We start from the raw sequence: 20669 nt of genomic DNA on the forward strand, positions 1-20669 counted from the left end.
CACAGGTGTCCAGGGAGGACAGACTTTGCTGGATTCTTGGGGAATTGCTACTTTGCCTCCAAAAATGTTTTTCACTACCAAACAGGAAGCCTTCATGGCCTTAATGACTGAACTTACAATGGCCCATCCCTGCAATGTTGAAACTTTCTGTGATGTCCAGGGAAAAAAGACCTCTCTCCCCTTCTCCCCTAGACAGCCCTGCCAGCACAGCGCTTCCACACTCTCTACCAACATGCAGATTAGGGAATCCTTCTCAGGATATTTTTAATTGACCTCCCTTATGACTGACCTGCTCCCTTTTTGACTAGCCCCAGGTGACCCATGCCCATGGATTGGTCTTGGCACCTCCTACATATATACTTTGCAGCTAAAGGTTCTGAAAACCATATCATAAGAAGAGTTACCCACTTCCTGACAAGGCTGCACTCCTCTATGATCCCAGTACTTTTTGCCATCTGGCATCTACATGTGTAAATCTACTGAGGGCGGGGTCTACAATCCACACCAGGTTTGGACTTAATGTCTATGTTACACACTTGCCAGAGGCAGGATGCTCTGCAATGGCTTCTGTACCCTCCATGGCCTTGCTTACCAGTATAGGGAAAACAGAGATTGGAGAGAGAGAGAGAGAGAGAGAGAGAGAGAGAGAGAGAGAGAGAGAGAGAGAGAGAGAGAGAGAAAGAAAGAAGAAGGAGGAGGAGGAGGAGGAGGGGGAGGAGGAGGAGGAGGAGGAGGAGGAGAAGGAGGAGGAGAAGGAGGAGAAGGAGGAGGAGGAGGAGGAGAGGGAGAGGGAGAGGACCAACCAAATCAAGCTGAACTATAGGCTCATCTTCAGCCACCTGCCTATATTGAGCCCTACTCTACACATTATTCCACGGACTGATGACAGAGCAGCTTCATAGTAGGGCATCTGTCACTTGGAAGAGGGTAGGGAAACCTTTCTTGACCTTGTCCCTAGGTATTTTCTGAGAATCTTGAATACTGTGGACTAGTGAGGAGAAAACTCCAAGAATCCTAATGTGCCTTTGAGTCAGACTTGTTGCTAGTTGGTTTTCCAGGGAGGCTTAGGTAGTGAAACCTGATCATGTGGCATCTCATACCTCACTTCTACCTTGTTTCCATGACTGAGGTTCCCCTGCTCAGATTTGCTCCTTGCTGATATATACACAATAGGCTCACACAACCAGGATGCTCCAAGTGCTTGCTTCCCTTGCAATTATCTCCCTGTAGTCTTGGATTATGCTGTGAATATATTTTTAGAGCTGAACCCTTGGCTGATAGGTAGAGGACACTCAGCTCTGCCTGCAGCAGTACTAAAGGAAAGCAAGAGTCAAATTGAAAAAAAAACCAAATCAAACGGAGAAAAGAGCAGAAAGCAAGATGAGCTAGAGAGAAAAGCAAGGAAAGCTAATAGGCTGAGGATATCAATAAGCAAGTGAGAATGGGAGGGATGGAAGGAGGGAGGGAAGGAGGGAGGGAGGAAGGTAGAAGGATCAGATGAAGAGAAGGAAGGTAAAGGAAGGAACTAAGGGAGGATCTATAGTAAATGACCTCTGGGTAGAATTCCTAGAGACCCCCAAGCTCCTGAGAAGAAGCCAGTGCCCTTTGTGTAATATCTGGTTCCAAGAAGTGAAATGTTGGTTTACATAGAGAACATAAAAAAACAGCTAGAGGCTCTGAATGTGGCCATAGCTACTTGGGAAGTCTGTTTCTTGTTGCTAGGAAGACAGGAAGAAGCCACACACTGGAGCCCCATGTGACTGACTCCTGGGTAAAGAGCTCCTCCCATCTATGCCAGACATGGCTGCCTCCAGAGTTCCATGTCTGTACTTCCTGAATAGCTGAGGTCCAATGCCCTAGAGTCTTGTCTTCCTCAGGAGCTACACTGGCTAGTTGTCCTACATGTGTCACTTGGACTGTTTTCCCTTGAGGCTTGCTGGAGCCTCCTTCCTTGCACTCTTTGGCCTAGAGTCTCCCTCTTTCCCCTGTTTTGTCACCCTCTAGACATACTGAGAAAAACCACAGAGTATTGCTAGGAACCCAAAAATAGTTCCACTGGATGGCAGTGTTGTACCCCAAATACCAAGGTTCACTTGTTCCAGGTCTACTCCCTCCACCTTTCTCTAAGGAAAAAAAAAAAAAAAACAGCAAAGCTTGCCACTAAGCTACAAGATGGCTGACTTCTGGCCTGGAAGATAGATTTCTCAGCCTAACTCTAGGGATCTGATCCAGGAGGATCACAGACCCCACATGGTCTTCATTCTCCCTAAATTAAGACATTACCTTCTGAGGCCACTGCTCCCCCTCAGGGCAGTAGGGCCCAACAAGGAAACTAAATTTAGAACCTCATCACCAGATGCAGGAGTCAGGGCAAGTAGCAGAAACTAAATCTGAGTACAGCTCCTCACATCAGGACCATTTATCATCCTTTCAGCAGGCCTCCTCTGAATTCACAGAAGAACTAAGCCACCTACGCAGTTAAGATGGCCTGCCACCTTTCACATAATTTCTTACTATTTGTTAATAACCTGCCCGCCCCCCCCCCCACCTGCTCTCTGCTCTAGCATTCCCTAGTTATGGCCACCTAGCACATATCCAGTAGACTAAGGCAGTCCACTAAGAATGCATGTCCTACCTCCAGGACACTGGGACCATGGCTATACATTAGTTATTTGAATCCCTTCTCTGTAATTTAGCAGAGAGTACTCTGAAAACAAAATACATGGTCAATGTGCCTGGAGTGTTTTGTTTGGCTCTTCCTTAGACTATCTTCACAGAGAGTAAAAAAAAAAAATCATGCTGAAAAAAAGACCAAGTTTCTTGTCTCAGAGGCAATGCCAGGTTCCTCTCTCACATTTTCTTTCTTTCTTTCTTTCTTTCTTTCTTTTTTCTTTCTCTCTTTCTTTCTTTCTTTCACTTTTTTTTTCTTTTCCTGGAAGGGGAGTAGTGGAAAATACATAGATATGTGTAATTGTTTAGATTTTATTTATATATGTAGTTCGTGTGTTTATGTGCATGTTTGCATGTGGGTAGCCTTTCCTGTGTGTCTTCCAGAGGCTGACTATACAGTGCCTTTCTCAATTAGTTTGGTACCTTATTTACTTGCATATGTATTTACTTCCTTCCTTGTTTGTTTTGAAACAGGCGCTATCACTGTTTCATGGGTCTATGCTAGGCTCTCTGACAAATGATGCCTTTGCATCTACCTGCATGAGTCCTCTAGGGTTAGAGTTACAGATACACCTACCCGCCTACATGGCTGCAGAGGAGCTATATTTAAACCCTCCTGCGTGAGTAGCAAGCACAGTAGGGGCCATTTTGGTTAACAGTGGTTATCAGTTTGACTGGATGTTAGCCTCTGGGCATACTTGGGAGGTATCTTCTTTATTAAGTTAACCAAAGTGGAAGACTCAACCTAAATGTGAAATGCACCATGCCCTCTAATGAGATCCTGGCTATACAGATGGAAAAAGAAAAAGAAAAAGAAAAAAGAAAAGAGAGCTGTGTACTAGCATTCACCCTCTTTTCTTTCTGTCTGTAGGTGCAATGTGAGCAGTTGCTTTAAGTTCCTGCTACCTTGATTTTTGTCTGCCATGATGAACTGTGTCTCTGAACTATGATCAAAACAAACTTTTCCATCTTTAATTTACTTTTGTCAGGCTATTTTTGTCATAATGAAAGGAAAAGTAGATAAGATGCCCACAAAGCCATCTCCCTAACCACAATATCAATTTTTTTTTCCAGAATTCTTGGCATGTCACAAGAGAGAGCGAGTGTGGAGAGCTTGGCTTCAGCCTTTAAGCATGATCAGACATCATCATCACCTTAATCATGAACACTCTTAAAATTTTGTGATAGTTTTACATGTGTCCTTTTTTGTATGATGGAGGGTCACAATGTTAGCCAAGTCACAACTCACCATTGAGAGAGGAAAGGTGGGGCTCAAAGGTTAAGAGCACTACTTGCTCTTCCAGAGGTCCTGAGTTTAATTCCCAGCAACCACATGGTAATTCGTAACCACCTATACTGGGATCTGATGCCCTCTTCTGGCAGGCAGGTGTACATGCAGGCAGAACTCTGGACATAATAAATAATCTTTTAAAGAAAGCGTAAAGGTGAAAAGAGCATGAATTTGGGGGAGGGAGTTGTGACACAGACAGAGCTTAAAGAAGACTGGTGTGAGTGATGTAGATACACTACTTGTGTCCAAAGTTCTCAAAAAAAAAAAAGAGATGAATGTTAAGAAAAAAACGTTTGAAAAGGTATTATATCAAATGCCAGGAATTCACTGTCCAAAAGAACCTTGCTATCCTTCCTCAGTCAACCACAGACTCTGCAAAGGTCTGCTGTGGTCAGCTGTGTGTCCATGTCCTTTGTATGGTCCTCTGACGCTCAGAGTGCTGGCCTGTTGTTCCAGAGGCCCACATTCACTCTATGTGGTCATGTGTTGCCTGGATAAATATAAGGTCTAAATTAGGTCCTATCACTAGAATCTCACCTAACAGCCTTTTTTTTCCCTATACTACTTATGGATGAAACTACATATATGACTGTCCCATGTAAGACTCTAACTGCTGGCCTGGAGAGATGGTTCAGAGGTTAAGAGCACTGTCTGATTTTCCAGAGGTCCTGAGTTCAGTTCCCAGCAACCACATGGTAGCTCACAATGAATCTATAATCTATAATGAAATCTGGTGCCCTCTTCTGGTGTGCAGGCATACATGCAAGCAGAAGACGGTAGACATAATAAGTCTTAAAAAAGAAAAAGAATCTAACTGCCTTGTTATCCTCTCCACCAACATTTCCATAGAATCCAAGGGACTATTTTTTGAACATAGAGTACTTAGCCAGAATGCCAGGATGTAGAGATGACCAGAAATTATGGTGGATGCCTTTTTCATGTCCTGGAAGGAAACACCAGAATCCCTTTCAGTTAATGTGGGATTGCCAAATGGATCACCCAAATTTGGCACATCTAGGCTAGTGAGTGCATTCAGGCTATAATATCAGTCCTCAAGTAACAAGATAGCTTTTGAAAAAAGCATATCATGGAAAAAAAACTATTCATCCTTTTGAAACCTCACATATATTAAGTCTAGGATAATTCTTAAATTATTAACATTAAATTATTAAATTAAAAACAAGCAGCTTTCATGAGAGAGACCATTCTCTCAGGATCACTTTTTGGAGGAATGAGCCTTTTATCTTGTCCCGTATAGAGCTTCCTTTCTTAGACTGCCAAGGTGGATCAGTGAGTAAAAGTGTTTGCTGGAAAAATCTGAGTTCCTGAGTCCATTCCCCAGAACTCATGTAAAGGAAAGTTGTGTTGATGCAAAAACTACAGCTTTCATCTCAAAGGGAATACAGATAATTAATTCTGGAGCCATTTTGAGTGGCCATGGTCCAGGAATACGGATTTAGAGTAGCCCACATTCCATGTCCCACTATGGAAACAGTTTCACATATACTTTTTACAGAACAAAGAAAGTCATAAATCATGGTAATTAAAAAATGTATTAGTGAGTATATATTGTTGAGAGAGGTGGGTATAACAACATGGGGAAAGCTATTCTATAGGCCCAAGGTACTATCTGATGACATTCTTCACTCTTGGATCAATGGACACTAAGTGCTCTGCTAATAGCTTCTGAGGTTTATATTTATTATCAGATATAGAAGGCTAAAACTAGCCCAAGATAAAGTAATTAGCCTCTGAAACTACAAAATTGTTATTTCTCCATGGTACTAAAATTTCAGTGGTCCATCAATCTCTGCAGGCACAGATACTCTTTCCAGGAGTTATTTGTTCATAGCCAGACACAGATTCTTTCCAGGAATTTTCATTCACAGTTTGTTTTCAGACATATATACCTCCATAACACACATATACCTCCATAATAATGGAAATAATATTAAAAGAATATCTTTACTATAGAAATTAAACATCATCAAAACAAATAATCTAATTAAAAATGGAGTACAGAACTAAACAGAGGAATATGAAATGGCCTAGAAACACTTAAAGAAATGCTCAACATCCTTCCATAGCCAGAGAAATGCAAATCAAAATGACGCTGAGATTCCGTCTTATACCCATCAGAATGACTAAGAAAAGTAATTGAAGTGACAGCACATGCTGGCAAGAATGTGGAGAAAGGGGAGCACTCCTCCATTGCTGGTGGAAGTGAAACTTGTACAATCACTTTGGAAATCAATCTGGTTCTTTCTCAGAATATTTGGAATAGTGCTACCTCAAGACCCAGCCATACCACTCCTGGGAATATACCCAAAATATGTTCCACCATACAACAAGAACATTTGTTCAACTATGCTCATAGCAGCCTTATTCGTAATAGCAAAAAACTTACAACAACCTAGATGTCCATCAACTGAAGAATGGATAAAGAAACTGGTACATACACACAATGGAATACTACTCAGCTATTAAAAAACAAGGAAATCTTGAAATTTGCAGGCAAATGAATGGAACTAGAAACGATTATCCTGAGTGATGTAACCCAGACCTAGGAAGACACATATGGTATATACTCACTCATAAGCAGCTATTAGCCACATTAATACAGGATAACTACACTATAACACAGAGACTGAAACATCAACCAAGGACCATGCATGGTGAGGACCCTCTGCTCATATGTAGTAGATAGGCAGCACAGTCTCCTTGTGGGTCCCACAATACGGGGATTAGGGACTACTTCTGACATGGACTCTGGTCCCCATACATTGATCACTTCCCCCTGGTGGGGAGGAAGAGAATACAGGTAGTCCAGATGAGACTTGATAGGCTGAGGTCAAATGTTAGGGGAGGAGGGCTCTCCCTTTCTGAGGACTGTGGGAGGGAGTGCGAGTGGGAGCAGAAGGCAATGAGGGAGGGAGGGAGCTACAATCAGGATGTAAAGTGAACTGAAAATTAAAAAAAAATTTTAAAGAACATCTTCAGCTCTGCATTTGAATGACTACATCAGAGCATGGCAGAGTATGTTTTCCACTCTGTCTTCTCCACTATAAGTAAATGGAAAACAGGCTTTTCATTGATAGCTCCTGTGCTTTACCAAAGGATGTTTACTCTGGTTGCATACCGATCTACAAGTGATCTTCCAGGGACAATGACCATCATTCTTGGGTGTGTCTAATCTCAGTACCCACCTTATCACCTCTAGGTGGACAAAGGATAGTATATAACATACCCATTAACAGATTCACACCCACCCTGCCAGAACTAGGACTTTGCATGCTTTCTCCCAAACAGTTGTACTTCATAGAAAGAGGGGTAGAAGTTGGAAAAAGAAAAATCTAATGTCCAAATAGAAGGGATATGATAAAGCATGCCTCCTGCCTCCAGCAATTATTTTTCTAGTGGGAAAAGTATCTAGGATGAGGAAGGATATATATTGAGAACACTCGGAATATTCCGGGACTGGCTAAGGCCACCTTATCAGGCGCTTCCAAAAATTGTATAAAGAAGAGATAGCCAGACAGCTGGGCGGTGGTGGCGCACACCTCTAATCCCCACACTCAGGGAAACCGAGGCAGTAGGATCTCTGAGTTAAAGGCCAGCCTGGTCTACAGAGTGAGTTCCAGGACACCCAGGGCTATGCAGAGAAACCTTTTCTCAAAACACAAAACAAACAACAAAGCCCCTAAAAATGTAGTCATACTTGAGTACCAAGGTGTCTGAGCCATTAACTTTGCTAAAATTATGGGAAATAAGGGCAAAACCAAACAATACTGGCCTAAAAAAAATAGAGTTATAATAACCCCTAATAATATTCTGCTATACTTATAGATGGCTTTTTCAGCCATCATCAGAGAAGCTTCCTCCAGCAGCAGATGGAAACAAATACAGAGACCAATAGCCAGACATTATGCAAATAGTAAGAAACCTTAGAAGAATATTCATCCCTAAATGGGCTGTCTCCATCAAATGCCTCCTCTTAGGGCTCAAGGACTCCTGCATAAGAGGAGATAGAAAGAGTGTAAGAGCCAGAGAGGATAGAGGACACCAACGATATAAGGCCCTCAAAATGAACAGCATCAATGCACATATGAACTCACAGAGATGGAGGCAGCATGCACAGTACCTGCACGGGTCTACACCAGATGTGGTTGTAAGGCCACATCTCAGAAGTGGACACAGGCCCTGTCCCTATCCCAGAAGCAATCTCCAATTGATAACCACATGCAAATGAAAATTTCGTTTCCTCCAACTTGGAAACAAAGGACCCTCATCAGGAGACAGCCAACAGAAATCAAACTCAACAGCATCTTTGGAGGTTCGTGGAAGTGTTGTCTAGTTAGATGAAAACTTGTCACACACATAATGCCATGACAAGGCTTTTTCTTTTTAAAAAAAATCTTATTTTTTCTTTTCTTTTTCTTTTCTTTATATTTTTCTCTTTTCTTTTTAGCCTATAGGTCCTTTGTGTATACATTTCGACTTCCAGGTTACTGTTTTTATAGGGTTCTTGATTGTATGAACAAGTGGGTCTCTGCTTCCTGTGCCTTCTCTTGGGCCTGAAAATTTGACTCGGGCAAAGGGAGCAAACTGAGACCATCATGCTTCAGCTTAATGATCAAACCTTTTGGGTAAAGACTAAGCAAGCCACCTTGCACCTGGCAGTGAAGAGGGCTGCTTGGATTCAAAAGGTTGCAGCCACATAAAACTACTTAGCAATGCTTTAGAAGACTTAAAAGGTGCAACATAAAGGGAAATGAGAAACAACTTTGAATACTTATCTGGCAACAAAACAGGCAAATATAAGAAAACCAAACATGAAACAAAAGCTAAGAAAGGAGGAGGAGGAGGAGGAGGAGGGAGAGGGAGAGGGGGAGGGAGAGAGAGAGAGAGAGAGAGAGAGAGAGAGAGAGAGAGAGAGAGAAAGAGAGAGAGAGAGAGAGAGAGAGAGAGAGAGAGAGAGAGAGAGAGAGAGAGAGAGAGAGAGAATTGCTTCCCACATCCCTCTGTGAACACTGACCAGGGAGCGGAGAACCCAGGTAGAAAGGTGAGAAAGGCCACTGCCCGTCGTGGAGAGTGTCTAGAAGTAAATTACCAGAAAAACTAGGGTCTGGAAGGAAGAACTATGCTGCAGAGTATATACCCAACATCTAGCCATCACAGGCTAGATGGCTAGGCTAGATGGCTGGGCACAAAGACATAAAAGGGAATGTGGAGGGTGAGCAGAAGGATTTCCCAACCCCAAACCAGGGAGAGAGATGCAAGCACCCTTGATGTCTTCATGATTACCAAATCCATGAATAGCTAAAGGTTGAAAGCTTGAGAGCCAAAGGAAAGTGGAGAGGGAAGGCCATTTTTACTGAAGGTCTGAGAGAGTCTGGGCCACGGGATAGATTCAGATACAGCAGCCACCTGACAAGAGTCTGTACCCTCTTGATTGCAACCACCAACCACACTGCCACCTGGTCTCACCTAGGAATTAATACTGTCCAAGACAGCCACAGTAATCTCCACCCAGGGTCTCCATGGTTTCCCAAAGCTCACAGGACCCACTTCCCTGTCCCACTTGGACCTGAAGTCTGCCCAGCAGACCAGTCCTCTCTAGAAAAAGGACAGGGAAGTGTTAGAATCTGCAGAGCAATTCTACTTGATGGCAGGATTGTACCAAGAATGCCAAGGTGGCTAAGTTTTAGGTCTATCCCCTCCACCATCTGCTGAGGAAAAAAAATTGACCAGTTGCCACCAGAATCCAAGATGGCAACTCACTATCTAGTCCACTTCTGGCCAGAGACAGGCATCACAGCCTGATTCACACGTGACTTGCAGGTTTCTCATTTCGACTGGATGGCGTCACTTCCATGGTGCCCTCTGAATGCATATAAACCATACAGGAATCCTGAAGGAACTTTATTCTACCTGGGAAAGTAATTCAAAATCTTGGCAACAAACCATGGGCAATGGCTCCATGGGCTGACCTTAGGTCCTCTCACTGCCTAGCAGAAACATTCTGACCTGGTCATTCGCACGGACCCTTTAGCTGTCATCTTGACCCCAGGGTAACTCTTAGGCCACCCAGATAATCCCTGCCTGAATACAGTTCCCAGTTTAAGGCAGGCTGGTACTACAGGGACTACCTTACCTCTCCTTCTCACACATGGAGACTCAGGTACAGATGCGTCCACCCGAAGTTTAAAGAACTAAAACCAATGTTTCTCTATTATTCAATACAACAGAAAAGGAAGCAATGAGTCTAAACTCTACCAATCTCACCCTTCCCTAATAGAACTCCAAAAAAGAGACAAAATAAAACAATGAAGATTATCAGCCAATCTCTCTGATGAACACAGAGTAATTTGGCCCTCAACAGTGTCTCAAATTTGCTATGGCTTTTCAGCACAGCAAAAATGTCTTGAGGTGCAACAAATAGAAACTTCATTTTAGTAAAAACAAACAACTTGCTGGCATGGTGGGACATGCCTTTAATTCCAGCATTTGGGGAGGCAGAGGCAGGTGAATCTCTGTGACTTCATGGCCAGCCTGGTCTATAAAGCAAGTGCCGGGACAGCCAAGGCTACACAGAGAAACCCTGTCTTGAAAAATCAAACACCAAAAATAAAAAATAAATAAATATATTCTTGCAACTTCCACCCCTACAACAATTCCTAGTCTAAAATAATCTTAAACTATTACTATTTGACAATACATTTATTATGAAACCTAGATCCAAATGACTGAAAGTTCATCCCAAAACAAAATGAGTAACTTGAGGTACATGACATACACTTCACGTCAACACATATTCAAGGAACAAGAGAACATAAAAATATCCAAAGCAAAGCTGAATCATGGAATACTTCTGTCCGGTAGATGTCTGTACAAAAACAGAGCAAGACCTTAGGAAATGATTCACACAGGTACAGATGCCCACAGCTGTCAGCACTGAGATCCAGCTGGTGCAGATCCATTTGCAGCTCTTTAGGCAGAGTCTGAGGAGACAGTGTGGGACTCTGACATGCAACTAGGATGCCTTTTACAATCCAGATTCAGATCATCTCCTGTCTGCCTAGCACAAACTTACAGGACTTGTTTCTGTCCTAGGAGTTATCAATTGTCTTTTCACCTCCAAGCCCCCCTGGTACAGAGCACTACTCAGGAGTGGCTACACTCCGGGAAGATGTGCTAGTCTCCGGGATATATGGACTCAGCCTATACCATCATGACCGAAGCAGCTGAGGATGTAGGCCTGGTGGTTGTCAACAGGTTCTATGCCTCTTTTGTTCCAAAATAAAAATATTTGGTCCATTTTTTATGTTTAACTTTGAACACTAACTGATATTTCACACTAGCTGAACTGGCAGTCATCATATGTACTGGAAATGGCAGATGAACAAGGGAGCTGTAGAGTGCCATCTGAGCTCATCTCCTGATGGGGTATCTTTAGACATACCCAGAAACTTTCTTACTGAAGCTTTTGGGTAAATGGCTTAAAAGGCTGATTTTTTTTCTATGGTTGGGATTTTTCTCTTAAGTTGTTCCTTATTTTGTGCCATTTTTATTTAAGCTAAACCAGAACACACATATCTGTACATAAGACATATGAAATCTGAATATTATTTACTTACTTTATATGAATTAGTGTAATAGAAAATATATTCTTACAACATTGTGCTTTTAAATAAAGCAGTGGTTCTCAACCTTCCTAATGCTGTGACCCATTAATACAGTTCCTCATATTGTGGTGACTCCAACTATAAAGTTATTTTCATTGCTACTTTGTAACTATGATTTGGTACTGTTACGACTGATAGTGTCAATATCTGTGTTTTCTGATTGTCTTCTAGAGGTATAGGCTTAATTTTTTTTATCAATTATATTTTACTATGAACTTAATAAATGAGCCTACCTCCCTAACAACCCAACTAACCCAAACATCCTGGAAAAGGTTATTAAAGAACACTATAATTGAACCTTAAGGATATCAGTTCTGAGGAATGATTCTCCTGGTGTAGTCATCAGGGTTTCAGCAGACCAGCAATCTCACCAAAGTTGCTGCTGGAACCAGGAGCAGCAGCTGGAACCTCAAGCCTCAGCTGGAGTCCAAAGCCTTGAAGCTTTCCCTGGGGCAGTTCTCTTTAGGAGCCTCTTGAAGTGCAGGGATGAACAGCCAAAAACCAAGTCCCAACCAAAAAGCCTCCTCTCTCCTCTCCTGTTTTGGATATATATATGTATATATATATATGTGTGTGTGTGTGTGTGTGTGTGTGTGTGTGTGTGTGTGTGTGTGTGTGTGTATTCTCTCAGTCTGTTTAAAGATTTTTTTTTTCACCAAACTCACCCACGAAGTAGTTCGACTTCCAAGTGGAAAAACATCCTGCTTTCTCACACCAAAGTGGCAAACATCCTGCCCTCTTCTCCATCCCACACTTGGGATCAAAACAGGAACAGGTTTACCTCCCTTCCATGGTTGTTTAGCTAGGAGTGCTGAAATGTTCTAGAAGTTCTGCACATAGGTTACCTACATATTGGTCCATTTTTCTTAATATTTTGTATTAATATTTTAAATATTTGAGTGTGTGTGTGTGTGTGTGTGTGTATGTGTGTGTGTGTGTGTGTGTGTGTGAGAGAGAGAGAGAGAGAGAGAGAGAGAGAGAGAGAGAGAGAGAGAGAGAGAGAGAGAGAGAGAGAGAGAGAATAGGCATTCACAGAGGTCAGAAGTTAGACCTTAGAGCTGGTCTAAGAGTTATAGATGTTTTGTGAGGTGCCTGATATGAGTGCTGATATTTGATTATAACAGTGAGTTCTCAACTGCTGAACCATCTCTTCAGGTCCTTGTATTCCTACCTCTGAAGTCTGGATGTTTTACTCCTCTTGTGACTCTTTCCCACTGTCTCTAGACAATTTATCAGTTCTGTGACACTGAAACAGAGCACATGCCATAAGGTGCTAAAAACATTCCTACACATCGCAAGCATACTAAGGTCTAAGAGCTCCCCATTTCAGGTTCCCTCAGAAAAACAATATGCCTCACAGTAGGTTCCTTGTTGGTAAGAGCAGGAAGGAGAAACCAAAGGAGGGACACAATGGAAACGTAAATACAAGACTAGGGGTCTACAGAGAAAGGATGCTATGCTGTAAGGATGCAATGCTGTCTGTCATCAAATAATAATGCCCAAAGTTTAAAATTGATATGCCTGAGAATATGAACTAACACTTTGATTGCTTCCAATTGTATTGAGTTTGCGTTTTAAAAAATGCTGTACAATATATTTCATTCATATTGTTCTCTCAACTCTTCCCTCGTTCTACTTCCCCTAAACACTCTACTGTATAGTCTTTCCCTCTCATGCAAAAAATTGTAAAAACCAGCAATATGCCAGGTGTGGTGGTGCACGCCTTTAATCCCAGCACTCTAGAGGCAGAGGCAGGTAGATCTCTGTGAGTTCAAGGCCAGCCTGGTCTACAAAGTGACTCCAGGACAGTTAAACAAGGCTACAAACACACACACACACACACACACACACACACACACACACACACACACACACACACAGTCTCAAAAAAAAAGAATGCAAACACAAAACAGAACAAAACAGAAACCAATAAAATAAAATCACACCCAATTTAACCGAATCCAAAGTATAGACATTTTAGTTCAAGTAGATTCCCTGAAGCTGTAGAATTACATATTGAATTTTACAGATTCACTATTGAAAATATTTTATACATTTATTTGCTACCAAAAATGAAAAACTCAGGACAGACTAAGAACTAGAAAAATCAACTTGATTTTATCCACTTTCACAGTTCATATAGAGTACATGTTTTGAATCATACCTCAGCCATTAGTATTTAGACTTTTCTGTTCTGTATTCAACATGGTTATTTATATCCACAGGTACAATCTTATTCTATGAATACATATTAGTGGACAGATCATCCATACAATGAATAACATCTATTTTTCTCTTTATAATACTGATTCACCTTGCTAAGTTCATTTATCTTTCAGGAAACTTCAAATTTTTATCTTTCTTAAGGCTCAACAACATTTCAAAAAGTGCAAGAAAATGGAAGGTCATTCATAATCATAGAAAATATAAAAAGTGGAATATAGAAGTTTTTCAATATCAATCAAGCCAATGTCTGTTTTCAAAATATATTAAAAGAAATAGTCCAGGGAATATCAATTAGCACGTACTTTTTTGAATAAAATCTTCTGTGAATTAATTTTATTCCTCACTTTAGAAATATATTTTAAGGGAAGAAAACTCTTCCACATCTCCTTTTACATTACAAATAGTTTTGCCACATTTGAAACCATTTCTATAAGGAGGTTCTGTGATGCTCATCATCTTTTCTGAGGTAGGCTGGGTTTTGCCAGGGGTTAACCTGTCTTATTATCAGAACATCTTTAAAATAGTAAAGCTATAGAGAGCTATTATAAATGGGAGTTGGTTACAAGTTATTATTGGACTTATTTAGAGAGAAAACAAGGTTAGACTCAGAGATGTCTTTCTTTTCCTTAATTTTGTACTCAGGTTTAGAGATAGGGGTTGAAAAGAAAGCAGGGGGAATATAGAAATACATAGGGAAGATAGAACAAAAAGGGGATTAGAGACTCTACTCCTGAACTTAATGCCTCAATTGTCACTCACAAGGTTATTTTTAACTCACTGGTATAGAAGTTTGTATATAGCTGAATAATAAGTTTAATTTTACATACAGTAGTATAGAATTCAAATGTAAGATTATACTTCATACACATTGTATGTGTATATATATATATATATATATATATATATATATATATATAAAACAATACTTACAATAATACTTCCAAAGTAACTTCCAATACTCTGAAAGTGCTATTGCAGGCTATTTAGGATAAATCGAGTATAGAAGTGGTTAGCTGAGCAAATCACAGTCATGTCAAACACTAGTCTAATTTTATCACAAGAATATACATCTTAGCTGCAAGATATAGATAAAATTCTATGGAAAGATAAAGTAACATAGTTGGATAAGGTCTTCAAAAACCTCAGAGACATACAGAATATGACGTTTAAAACAGTTTTATTATTTTAAAGATTCACTGACTATGAGACAGATTAACATCTGACAGTATACAGCCTACCTCAGAGAAGATGATGAGCATCAAAGAACAAACCTTATGGAGATGGCTTCAAATGTGACAAACAAACTACTGGGCAATACATACTTATTTCTACCACAGACAGAATTCTGCCTAAAAAAAGGCAGGTATGGACTCAGGCACACACTTACATCTGGGCTAAATCTCCTGTACTAGAGGGTTCTGGACCCTTTAAAACTCCATGATTCCACGCATCTTCCTGGCCCTCAAACTAGGCACTATGGCTACAGGTAACAAGGAAGGTCTAACCGTGCCTTCTAAGTCAGAAACCCCAGCAACATCAAACTCGAGACACTAGCTGACTCAGGAGTCCCTTACAGAAGGGAGATTTGCAAAGACCATATTGAAAGTAGAGCTCCTTTGCTGCAGCAATAGTGTCCAGTCCTTCGAGTTTTACAGCAAAGTGCTGACTTCCATGAAAGAGCAGCAGCAGCCAGCACTATCCTAGGGGCACAAAGATGCCCAGCACATAAAAACAAAGCACAATAACGCCAAATAAGTGCTAAGTGGAAAATTGTGCTAGAAGGAAACCTGTCAGAGAAAAGGAACTGAAAGAGAATTCATTTGTCCTGCTCTGCCCAATAGAGGAAGGGAGCCTTAGCCATTAGGTCCTGCTATAAAAGGCACCGAATTCAAGCTGGGCATATGCAGGGGCACAGCAGCTCATCCTTGGAGGTTACCCAAGAGATGCAATTTACCTCCAGAAGGCTTCTGTAACAGCTGGATTACTAGCACAGCCATCTCAGAGTGCTTGGAAAGTTGCCTTCCCATACCTCAAGGAGCCTCCTACTGAAGAAACACATGACTAAACAGAAGCTTGTAACAGTCAGGCTGACTCTGGCAACAGCTTCCACCAGGACTGATTTTATCTTGAGTAGAGGCATATTTTACCAATATTTAAAAATTTCGTTTTCGGTCCTAACCGTCGGGAATGGTTTCCTCAGCCTGGGCAGTGGGCAGATTTGCCTCCTAACACACAGATATAGAAGGGACTGGACACAAACTAATGCCTGGGCAAAATCTCAAGCACTAGAGAGTCCAGGACCCTTTAAGGCTCCTTGACTCCCCACATCTTCCTGCCCCTGAAACCAGGTGCTCTGGCTACCAGGTACTTGAAAGGTCTAATCATGCCTTCTAAATCAGAAACTCCAGCTCCACCAAACTCAAAATGCTAGCTGACTCAGGAGTCCCTTTTAGAAGGGAGATTCGCCAAGACTGTATTGAAGGCAGAGCCCCTTTGCGGCCGCCATAGTGTAGGATCCTTCCTTTTTGCAGCAAAAAGCTGACTACCACGAAAGACCAGCATCATCCAGCATTTTCCTAGGGGCATGAAGATGCCCTGCACGTACAAACACAGTACCATAATGAAAAAAAATGCTAAGAGGAAAAGGGCGCAGAGAGCGAACCAGGCAGAGAAAGGGAACTGAGAGAGGAGAATTCATTTGTGGTGCTCTGCCCCGATCTAGGGATGGAGCCTTAGCCTTTTGGTCCTGCTTTAAAAGGCACGAAATTCAAGCTGGTCATATCCAGGGGCACAGCAGCTCCTCCTTGCAGGTTGCATTAGAGACCCACTTTCGTTTCTGAAAGCTCCGACTCTCAGTTGGCTTACTAGTGGAGCCATCACGAATCGCTTGTACATTTATTTCCCTTCCCTGACCTCTGAGCCTCTCCCTGGCTAATTCCTACTGAAGGGGAAACTCATGGAGCAGAAAGTACTGAAGCCAGACTAGCTCTTGCCACAGCCCCCTCCAGGGCCAATTTCATCTTTGGTAGACTTGACCTTACCAAACCGGTGAGTGCGGGACCATAATAGACTGCATGGCCCCCTGCAAATTCCTGCCCCCTAAGCCTGGTCCTAAGTGCGAATCCAGGGTCTTGAAAGCTCTGTCTAGGTAGGAAACCTTAGCACTTACCATGTCAAGACACTTGCTAAGCAGGAAGTCCCTTTTAGGAAGGAGTTTGACTAGAGTGGTTGGAAACAGGAGTTTCTGACTCGAGGCAGCCATACTTTAGGCTTTATTGCTTTTCCAACAAGAGCTGCCTCCAAGGAAACCTCAGTAGTAGCCCCCTGGAAGCTAGATTAGGGCATGGAGATGTCCTGCAAATGTGAAAACTGCCCCATGGTTGCCAAATATGCTAAGGAGAGAAATGGCCCAAGACCATACCTGGCAGATCCATGAGGGATGAAAATACTGTGGGCTTTTAGTTCACAAAGCAAGGGATGCCCAGAAGGGACTTTATCATTGATCATGGAAAATCTCTGCCTCTTGGATTCTCCTCCACTCTTTAACTTCCATTCATGCCATATGCTTTGACAATCTTTATCTTCACTTTACAACATTTATGATAAGAAAACTTCCTACCTAAATTAAACCTTGACCCACAATTTTTCCAGAGACCACATAAAGACACCTGAGTTGAGTGTGCACCCAGAAGCTGTGGGATTTCACACGGAATTTTACATGTTCTCAACTGAGTGCTTTTCACACACTTATCCTCCAATAATATGAAAAATCCATGACAGACAGAGTTAGAATTTGAAATTTCATGGCCTCCCTCACACCCCATTTAAATCACCAGCATTCAATCTTTCCTCACCTCCTCATAATAAGCCTATTCTGTTATCTACTAAACCTTTCCCTATATCCCCAGGTTCACTGGTTTCACTACAAATGTACATTATTGACTGCATCCCACAGGTAAGGGGGAATGCCCATTTTACTCTCTCAGACATAGTTCTACCACAACTAACATCACACTTTCATGTGGGATTCAGTTTTATAATTTGACCTACCTAAGAGCTAACAAACATTATGAAACTGCAGGAAAAATGGATGGTCTTTGATTATTTCTAAGCAAAAACAAAACAAAAGAAAACTTTTAAAATGCCAAAGCATTTCAGTATTACACATATCTATCTTGGGCTTAGGGAAAATATAAAACGAGACAGCTTCCAGACAAATCAACTGGCAAATTTTTAGAAAGACTTTTAGAAATATTTTTTGGTCCATGTTATAGACATATGTATATATTATTAAATATAGAATAATATATAAAAATACCATCCTCCATCAACTTTTACAATACAAACACCTTTCAAAGAGGTGAAATATTGTTCTATTTTTGTTATTTCTTGGTGAGAAGCCAGTAAGAAAAGCTGTAATGCAGGAATAAAAAAGGACCCCCAGACCCAGAATGACCTGGGCAGCAAGCAGGGTTTCTGGCAGAGATATCTCTAGTCACTTAGTGATGTGTCTTCCCTGACCTCTGAGCCTCCAACTAAAGTCACAACTGATGGAGCACAGATGTGTAGCAGACAGGATAGCACTGGCAACAGGTCCCAGCAGGGCCAATTTTCCCTTTAGGAGACTCGAACCTTACCAATTTTAAAAATATTTTGTTTTAGGTCCTGATGATCCAGAAAGGATTCTGGAGCCTGGGCACTGAACAGTTTCACGCCTCAGCAAATACATAGAGCAGGGACTGGGCACACACTAAGGCCTGGGCTAAATCTCCAGCACTAGGGAGTCTGGGACCCTTTAAGGTTCCAAGACTCCCTGCATCATCCTGCCCACAATGCAGGTCCTATGGCTACATGGTATCAAGGAAGCTCTAAGGATGCCTTCTGAATGAGACACCTCAGCACCAGCAATCTCAAAACAACTAGCTGACCTTGGAGGAGTCCCTTTTAGAAGGAAGGTTCACTGAGCATGTTTAAAATCTAGAACTTTTTTTTTTTGGTTGATTTTATTTTGATTTGTTTTGTTTTGTTTGGGAGGTGGCCACCATAGTGTCCAATCTTTCCCTTTCTGCCTTGAAAGCACTGGCTGCTGGGAAAGAGCTGCACCAGCTAGCTCTATCATACATGCAAGAAATGCCTTACACATACAAACACAGCACCATAATGGCAAAAAAAAAAAAATGCTAAAAGGAAAATGGCGAGAATAGCGAACCTGGCTGAGAAAGGGAACTGAGAGAGGAGATTTCATTTGTGGTGCTCTGCCCAAATCTGGGGCTGGAGCCTTAATCATTCTGTCCTGCTTTAAAAGGCACCGAATTCAAGCTGGGCATATACAGGGCCACAGCAGCTCATCCTTGCAGGTTGCCCAAGATCCCGGTTTAGCCCCAGAAGGCTCTGTAACAGCTGGATTACTAGCACAGCCATCTCAGAGTGCTTGGAAAGTTGCCTTGCCAGACCTCAAGGAGCCTCCTACTGAAGAAACACATGACTAAACAGAAGCTTGTAACAGCCAGGCTAACTCTGGCAACAGCCTCCAGCAGGACCGATTTTATCTTCAGAAGAGGCATATTTTACTAATATTTAAAAATTTCGTTTTCAGTCCTAACAGTCGGGAATGGTTTCCGCAGCCTGGGCAGCGGGCAGGTTTGCCTCCTACCACACAGATATAGCAGGGACTGGACACAAACTAATGCCTGGGCTAAATCTCCTGCACTACAGAGTCCTGGACACTTTAAGGCTCCTTGACTCCCAGCCTCTTCCTGCCCCTAAAACCAGGTGCTCTGGCTACAAGGTACTTGCAAGGTCTAATCATGCCTTCTAAATCAGAAACCCCAGCTCCATCAAACTCAAGATGCTAGCTGACTCAGGAGTCCCTTTTAGAAAGGAGATTCGCCAAGACTGTATTGAAGGCAGAGCCCCTTTGCGGCCGCCAGTGTCGGATCCTTCCTTTTTGCGGCAAAATGCTGACTACCGCGAAAGAGCAGCAGCATCCAGCATTATCCTAGTGGCACAAAGATGCCCTGAACGTACAAACACAGCCTCAGAATACAAAAAAAAAAAAAAAAAAAAAAAAAAAAGTAAAGAAAAAATGCTAAGAGGAAATGGCGCGAAGAGCGAAGCTGGCAGAGAAAGGGAACTGAGAGAGGAGAATTCATTTGTGGTATTCTGAGCCAATCAAGGATCAAGGGAGGGAGCCTTAGCATTCTGTCCTGCTTTAAAAGGCACCGAATTCAAGCTGGGCATATACAGGGCCACAGCAGCTCATCCTTGCAGGTTGCCCAAGATCCCAGTTTAGCCCCAGAACGCTCTGTAACAGTTGGATTACAAGCAGAGCCACCTCAGAGTGCTTGGAAAGTTGCCTTCCCAGACCTCAAGGCGCCTCCTTCTAAAGAAACAACTGACTAAACAGAAGGTAGTAACAGTCAGGGTGACTCTGGCTACAGCCTCCACCAGGATCGATTTTATCTTGAGAAGAGGCATATTTTACTAATATTTAAAATTTTCGTTTTCGGTCCTAACTGTTGGGAATGGTTTCCGCAGCCTGGGCAGTGGGCAGATTTGCTCCATCCACACAGATATAGCAGGGACTGGGCACAAACTAATGCCTGGGCTAAATAAATTTCCAGCACTAGAGATCCGGGACCCTTTAAGGCTCCATGACTCCCCGCATCTTCCTGCCCCTGAAACCTGGTACTCTGGCTACAAGGTACTTGCAAGGTCTAATCATGCCTTCTAAATCAGAAACCCCAGCTCCACCAACCTCAAGATGCTAGATGACTCAGGAGTCCCTTTTAGAAGGG

General features: G+C 42.1%; 1 long non-coding RNA gene across 3 annotated transcripts in view; it reads right to left on the reverse strand.

Annotated features, from left to right (window-relative positions):
* The window catches only part of LOC311601079, a 36116-nt gene extending 18762 nt beyond the window's left edge, over positions 1 to 17354 (reverse strand). For all 3 annotated transcript variants that reach the window (XR_014780453.1, XR_014780454.1, XR_014780455.1), the window contains exon 1: positions 17294 to 17354. This is a non-coding gene — a long non-coding RNA (uncharacterized lncRNA). The remainder of the gene's footprint in view (positions 1 to 17293) is intronic.
* Between the last annotated feature and the right edge of the window lie 3315 nt (positions 17355 to 20669).

The sequence above is a fragment of the Acomys minous genome, assembly GCF_964271855.1.
Source record: "Acomys minous genome assembly, chromosome: 7".
NCBI lineage: Eukaryota > Metazoa > Chordata > Mammalia > Rodentia > Muridae > Acomys > Acomys minous.